Source organism: Amblyomma maculatum, chromosome 1 (genome assembly GCF_055883805.1).
Source record: "Amblyomma maculatum isolate TAMU_Amacu chromosome 1, ASM5588380v1, whole genome shotgun sequence".
Taxonomy (NCBI): domain Eukaryota; kingdom Metazoa; phylum Arthropoda; class Arachnida; order Ixodida; family Ixodidae; genus Amblyomma; species Amblyomma maculatum.
The window spans coordinates 40,226,158-40,234,368 of NC_139344.1; positions in this window are offsets into that span (position 1 = coordinate 40,226,158).

The window sequence follows — 8,211 nt, forward strand, 5'->3', positions numbered from 1 at the left end:
TGTTCTTGGCGTACACTTACATTTTTTGTCATCTTTTCTTTTTCATACCACAGGTAAAGTTGGTAGTGTGCGCACCATTGGTGTGAACGTCTTGCTGTAATCTCGTGCGTGCGTGTGTGTGTGAGCGTGCGTACGTGAACGCTATAGTGACTATGCAGCGCCAGAAATCTTCAGATTCATCTAACTAGCTAGCCCGCACGCAAGTAATACTGGTTACGTTTCCTCTTATTTTGAGTTGACAGAAAATTTTATATTTGTGACTCCTTAATTGATGGATAGTTTGGGTTGGTTTCTAGGCACCAACCACTACTGCTGAAGAGCTGACGAGAGATTTTATGCGGACCTGCAATGCCTTTTAGACTGCACTCCATCATCAGACGTCCTTTTTCTCATAGGAGACTGGAATGCTAAGGTGGGGAGTGAAGAAATATCTGGAATTACAGGCAAGTTCGGTCTTGGTGAGCCAAATGAAGCGGGGCAGAGGCTAGTAGAGGTTTGTCAAGAAAACAACCTGACCATAGGGAATACTCATTTTCAACAGCTTAAGAGGAACCTGTACACATGGACTTCACCGGACGGTCTGTACAGGAATCAGATCGATTATATTCTTTGCCGCCAGAGATGCAGAAGCGCTATACAAGCAGTAAAAACAAGGCCTGGGGCCGATTGTGGCACCGATCATCAGGTTCTTGTTGCCAAATTTAAGCTTCGATTGAGGAAAATGCAGAAAACTAGAAGGCCTTTCAGGTGAGATCCGGACCAAATTCTATCAAAATTTGCTGTGGAAGTGAGGAATCGATTTCAAGAATTAGATATAATACAAGACGTTGCTACTAAGGTAGTTACAAAGCAAAAGAAATGCAAGAAAGCAAACTGGTTATCTGAAGAGGCTTTGCAAATAGCTGAGGAAACGAGGAAGGCAAAGGGTATGGGGGAAATAGAAAGATACAAGGTTCTCAATGCGGATTTTCAGAAAATAGCAAGGAGAGATAAGAATGCCTTCCTGAACATACAGTACCAAGCATGCAGTTGAGGACAACAACCAATTAAGGAACACAAGAGCTCTGTATAAGACAAAGATATCAAAGGAAGCGTCTGTGCTAAACTGGGCGTGACAGAGGACAAACGAGGCAAGGACCTCACTGAAGCCTCAGAGATAAAGAAGAGGTGGCAGGAATACACAGAAGAACTGTACAAGAAAGACCCGGTTCTGCAAACCCAACATAAGACGGTTGTGAGTACTGATCTCGAGCCGGGCATCCTGAAGAGTGAAGTTCAACGGGCCTTGGCCAGCCTTGCTAAGAACAAAGCTAGCGGAATTGGTGGCATTTCAGCTGAGTTGCTTCAAAACCTCAACCATGATGCTGTTAACATTCTGCATACATTATGTCAGAAGATTTGGACAACCCTGCAGTGGCCACAGGATTGGAGGAGGTCAGTTTATATCCCTATTCCAAAGAAAGGCAGTGCCAAAGATTGTTCAGCCTACCGCACGATCGCGCTTATTTCGCATGCTAGCAAGGTGATGTTGAAAATCCTCCAAGGTAGGCTGCAGCAGTATGTGGATCGGGAGCTTCCGGACGTGCAAGCTGGGTTTCGCAAGGGCAGAGGAACTAGAGACCAAATTGCCAACCTTCGCTGGATCATGGAAAACGCAAGAAAGTTCCAGAAACCCATCTACTTCTGTTTTATTGATTATGGAAAGCGTTTGACTGCATAGATCACAGCAGATTGTGGCACGCTCTCCAAGAGATGGGAGTTAAAATTCACCTCATCTGTCTCCTCAGGAACCTGTATGAAGGGCAAGAGGTCACAGTCAGAACTGGGCATGGTCTTACTTATTGGTTTCCGATTGAGAAAGGAGTGAGACAAGGCTGCATACAGTCACCCTGCCTATTTAACTATATGCAGAGTGCATCATGAGGAAGGGCGGTCGGGACGAGTTTTCAGCTGGAGTGAAGATTGCTGGAAAACGTATCAACAACCTCAGATATGCGGATGATACCACTTTAATGGCAGAAAGTGAAGTGAAACTCAAGAGACTTCTGATGCACGTACAAGAAGAGAGTGAGAAGTTTGGGCTTAAACTGAACATTAAAAAGACAAAGATCATGGCATCTTGCCCTATCATGTCCTGGAGCATCAATGGACAAGAAGTGGAAGCTGTGACAGATTTTCTCTTCTTGGGCTCCAAGATTACCCCAGAAGCAGACTGCAGCCATGGAATTAGGAGACGCCTGCTTCTGGGAAAGAGAGTCATGGTTAGCCTTGACCGCCTTGTAAAGAGCAGAGACATTAGTCTGCCAACCAAGATCTGTATAACTCGTCCTATGGTCTTTCCAGTTGTGATGTATGGATGCGAGAGTTGGACTGTGAAGAAGGCTGACCGCCGAAAAATTTACGCGTTTGAATTGTGATGCTGACGGATACTCTTGAGAGTGATTTGATCTTCTGGCAGTCTAAATTCCTTGGACTGCCAGAAGATCAAATCAGTCGATATTGTCGACCATAAACCTTGACTGCTCATTGGAGTGTCAAATTCTAAAGTTAAAGCACAGCCACTTTGGTCATCTGAAGAGAAGAGAGCAGTCGCTGGAGAAAGATTTGATGTTGGGAAAGGTTGAGGTTCGCCGGAGAAGGGGTAGGCAGCGAACGCAATGGTTAGATGGCATCCTCGAGGCGCTGCAGATGAAGTTATGTGATGTTAGGAAGATAATGAGAGACCGGAAAGCGTGGCGTGACATGGTCCATAGGGTCACAAAGAGTCGGACACGACTGAACTGAACTTGGGTTGGTTTATAGGGTTTAACGTCCCAAAGAAACTCAGGCTATGAGAGAGGCCATAGTGGAGAACTCCGGAAATTTTCATCACCTGGGGTTCTTTAACATTCACTGGCATCACACAGTACATGGGCGCCTTGCTTTTCGCCTGCATCAAAAGCGGCCGCCGTGGACGGGATTCGATCCCGCATCCTTGAACACAGCAGTCTAGCGCTTAACAACTGAACCACTGCGGCGGGTCGCACCTGAATAGATGACACGAAATATTACACGTGTGAGCCTTGAACGTGATCAAAATGGGCCTGATAGGCAGAATCACGCTTACAAGGCATTTTCTGAGATTTCGGCGTAATACTAAAACAAAGGAAATCCTGCGCAGTACGGTTGAAGTCGAATGCATAACGGTTACTCTTTTTAACACATAGGTAACCGAAGGAAATATGACCTTCGCGACGCATTTACTTTTATAGATTCAAACAATATGTAATGTAGCGTCACATTTCAAATTTAAGAGGTTTTTTAAATAAGCAACAATGCGCCCATGATATGATGTATTTGGCGAATTTCGGATGGGATATCTAGATTTAAACTGGGACTTGCCTGCCCAGCAAACTGTCGAGGACTTCGAGATCATTGTGGTGGCTGTGGGGCTAAATCTTTCACAAAAGCCAACATTCTAGAGCAACTGTGATAATAAGTATTAGTGCAAATACGGTTGCGTTTCTTTGAGAAAAAATGAAATGTATTAGTCTGGTGCACTCACGACGTCAGGTACTGTGTTGCAGAGCACGTCCAACTGTTTAACACAACGAGGCCTGCAACATAGGTTTACAGACAGAAAAAGAGGTCGTACTCAGCACAAAGTATTTTGAGACCTGGTCAGCTTTTTATTATCGGTCCTGTTGAAATTTTTCAGGTACCCAGGTAGCACCGAACATTAGAATAATGTTATAATTTTGTTATCTAAGTTGTCTGAATGTTGCTTAACATTTTGTGACATAAAGGTAACATTAGTAGAACATTCAAAAGAAACATTTTACTAATAATGACTTTTGAATGTTATGATAATGTTATTCAATGTTTATGTTGCATTGTAAACATTATTTTATTGTTACAAACAAATGTTGTTCTAACTTTGTCTCCTAAATGTTCAAGTAATATTTGGATCATAATTATAAAACAACATACACCATACATATTTCAAACACTGAGTCCCAGCACTTTTGCCCTTTTTCTTCCAGTAACCATGTTTTTTCAATAACATTTCTTTACAACTAGAGCTTTCAGATGATGCCCACCGTACAATGCAAGCACAGCCCTAATATTTTGCAAGAAAGTATTGCTTATTACCCATTCGCCATTATCACTAATGGAACACCCGTCGGCGATGGATATAAAAGGTTAATTCTATGCTATTTGTTCAGAGATGGGTGTAGAAATAATGCGCTGTGCTTTATTGTGGTAAACCGTGGAAGCTGTGTACCATCACAAGCAGTGATGGTACACAGGCTTACATGCTCGTTCAAGGTTACTCTACATTTTTACCAATGTTACATTTATGTTGTTTAAATGTTTATGGAAACATATACCAATATTGTGAGCCATCCGTGGATGATCTTTAATTTGTTCATGCCATGATCTTCCTCTTTCATTTGTACATACCATCATCATCGTCCCGTGGCGCCGGCTCCGGCACGCGCGCCTGGTTTTTTGTCACCGGATTAAAACGCTGGACAAGGCATCGCTGGCCTTGCCGTCACGACCTTGCCGTCTCAACCTAATCTTCTTTCACAAGTGGTGGAGGTCAAATTCGATCCCTTTGCTGCCTTGGGCCCTGCCTCTCGCTGGGGCTACGTTCCGGTAGCCGTTTGGCAACTTCCACCATAATCATGTCCACCGAGAGCAATCCCGACCCGGTCGGACCCTCTACCTCGGCTGCACCGACGCCTCCGACTCTGCCCCCACGTCAACGTGACCCGCCGCTGTTCGCTGGTCGTCGCGACGAAGACGTCGATGACTGGCTCGACACATATGAACGCTGCAGTGCCTACAACCGGTGGGACGATGCTTTAAAATTCCTCAACGTTTCGTTCTATCTCATTGAGGTCGCCAGAAACTGGTTCATTAATCGCGAACCCCACACTACTAACTGGACCACTTTCAAACAGCAGTGCCGACAATACTTCGCCGACCCGGCAGTTCGGACTGAGATCGCGTTAAACAAGCTCGCTTCCCGCCTTCAAGGTCCGATGAATCATATGCGTCTTACATAGAGGCTGTTCTTGCACTTTGTCGGCGCATTAGTCCCACCATGACAGAACCTGAACGTGTGCACCACGTCTTAAAAGGGATCAATTCTATGGCTTATCATATCTTAGTTGCCCAGAATCCTTCAAGTGTTGATTCAATTATAACGACCTGTCAACGCCTCGACCAGCTGCAGTCCTCTCGATTACAGCCCGGCTTCGCAACTGGTCCGACCTCTGCTGACCTTAATCTGCGGGCAATGATTCGAGCAATCATCCGCGAGGAGCTCCAAGCCCTCAATCCTTTTTGTCGACATGGGTGCGATCATTCTTCCGCACCTTCTAATGACGCCGTTCTCCGCAACATGATTAAAGAAGAGTTATCAACTATCAGCCACCCTATGACATCCGAATCTTCTGCAAACCGTCCAGCGCCGACCTATGCGCACGTCGCTGCCTCCCCCCCCCCCCTTCTTTGCTTCCCCGCCCCGACCGGCACCAACTTACAATCACGTCAATGCAATGGCGATGGCTCAACCTACACCACCCTATTACGCACCTTGGCGTCCCTCCCGACCAGTCTGCTATTACTGTAGTATTAGAGGACATATATCCCGCTTCTGTCGTAGCCGCCTTCAGAACGAGCGCCGTGGTTACGACACCTTCGAAACTGACATGCCTTCAACCTCATATTATCAACGCCGGTCTATTCCAAGCCCACCTCGACGATCCTCCCCACCTCCAGTATCTTCCTCTGAGCCTCGTGGGAACCATGTATCCCGACGACGGTCCACATCCCCATACCGCCGCTCAGTTTCCCCTCTCCGCCCCGCAACCGCTCTTCCTGTCCGCCATCCGGAAAACTAAGTGTTGCAGTTTCCGGAGGTCAAACTGCACTCTGCGAACTTACTAAACGTCCTCCTGATCGCCCGTATAATGTGATTGCTGTTATCGCTGAAGGTTTACCGGTCGAAGCTTTGATTGATAAAGGGGCTGCAATTTCTGTCATTCACGCTGATCTGTGCTACCGTTTGCGAAAAGTGACAACACCATATGATGGGCCTGAACTCCGTGGAGCCAATGACGTCCCTTTGCGCCCTTTAGCAAAGTGCACCGTACTAGTTGTTATTGACGGCGTCCGCCATCATGTGCAGTTTGCTGTGCTCTCACCATGTGCGCATCTGATGATTTTTGGATGGGATTTTTTGTCAACCGCTTCAGCATTAATTTCTTGTAGTGACCGTGTTATCCATATGACAGACAGCGATTTTTCATCTGACTTTTCTGAACGACATCATCCCCTCGTTGCCGCCGCTGATACTGTTTTGCCTCCTCAGTGCGAAAAACTGCTTACTGTTGTTTCTGACCACATCACTGACGGGGACGTACTCATAGCACCATCATATAGTCATCTTGCACGCGGTATCGCCTTCCCGTCAAGTCTTGTCCGGTTCCACAACGGCTCAGCAACAGTAGTGGCCACTAACACTTAACGTGAATCCCTCGTGCTCCCAAAAGGAACTTCTCTGCATTGTATGGTGGATGTTCAACCTTTTTCCCTGATTGTGCTCACCGCCCCTCCGTCTCAGCAAAGTGTTTCATCAGACGTCTCTCTTTCTGTTCTCGCAAAGACTATTAATCCTAAACTCCCGCCGAACCAACGCCAAGAACTGCTGACATTGCTTCGACACCACCAAGCCATTTTTGATGCCACTTCCACACCACTGGGACGGATTATTGTTGCGCACCATCGCATCATTACTGAAGATAACTCTATCGTTCGCCGACGGCCTTATCGGGTTTCCCTCTCTGAACGAAAAGTAATTGAAGAAAATGTAAATGACATGCTCCATCGCAATATAATTCGTCCCTCAACAAGCCCATGGTCCTCCCCAGTAGTGCTAGTTAAAAAAAAAGGACGGCTCGGTACGCTTCTGTGTTGATTACCGCGCACTCAACAAAATTACCCGCAAAGATGTATATCCGATGCCGCGAATTGATGACGCCCTTGACTCTCTTCAAGGCTCCGAATATTTCTCGACCTTAGACCTCCGCTCAGGTTATTGGCAAATACCTATGCACGAGGACGACAAAGAAAAATGCGCTTTCGCAACACCCGATGGCCTTTACGAATTTAATGTTATGCCTTTCGGACTTTGTAATGCACCAGCGACATTTGAAAGAATGATGGATACTGTGCTTCGTGGCCTAAAATGGAGACCCTGTTTGTGTTACTTGGACGACATTGTTATCTTTTCGGAAACCTTTAATAACCATCTCACGCGCCTGAATGAAGTCCTCACCTGTCTCGCTTTGGCAGGCCTTCAGCTCAACACCAAGAAGTGCCACTTTGCACAGAAGGAAATTAGAATATTGGGACATCTGGTCAGCCATGACGGCATTCGCCCAGATCCTGAAAAAATAATCGCGGTCTTGAACTTTGCTCGTCCACAACGGACTACAGATTTGCGCAGTTTCCTCGGCCTCGTGTCTTATTTCCGGCGTTTTATAAGGCATTTTGCAACTATTGCTGCACCACTTCATGAGCTACTTAAAGCACGCAGCCCTTTCGTGTGGACTGAACAGTGCAAAACTGCTTTTAATGACCTAAAGCACGCCCTCACATCAGATCCTGTTCTTGGCCACTTCAGTGACAGCGCTCCAACTATCCTGCACACCGATGCCAGTGGTCACGGTCTTGGCGCTGTACTGCGTGATGCAACATCGCGTGAGACAGTGATTGTCTGTGCCAGTCCGACTCTGACTCCAGCTGAGAAAAACTACACCATTACCGAGCAGGAGTGTCTTGCCGTCGTCTGGGCTGTCCAAAAATTTCGCCCTTACCTGTACGGTCGGCACTTCATAGTTGTGACCGACCACCATGCTCTTTGCTGGTTGTCTTCACTGAAAAATTTGACAGGCCGACTTGGCCGCTGGATTATACGCCTGCAGAATACCATTTCGACGTCACTTATAAATCTTGTCGCCAACACCAAGACACCGACGCTCTCTCTCGCTGTCCCCTTTCGGAATCAACTTGCTGTTTTTCTTCCCAATGCATTTCCACCTCTGACCAGAGCCGACCATCTCTTTGCCCGACGTATATCACAACCGTTTGTTTTGACGACTCTGAAAACAAGCACGCTCTCCGTTCACAGCAATTAGCCGATGCCTACTGCCGTCC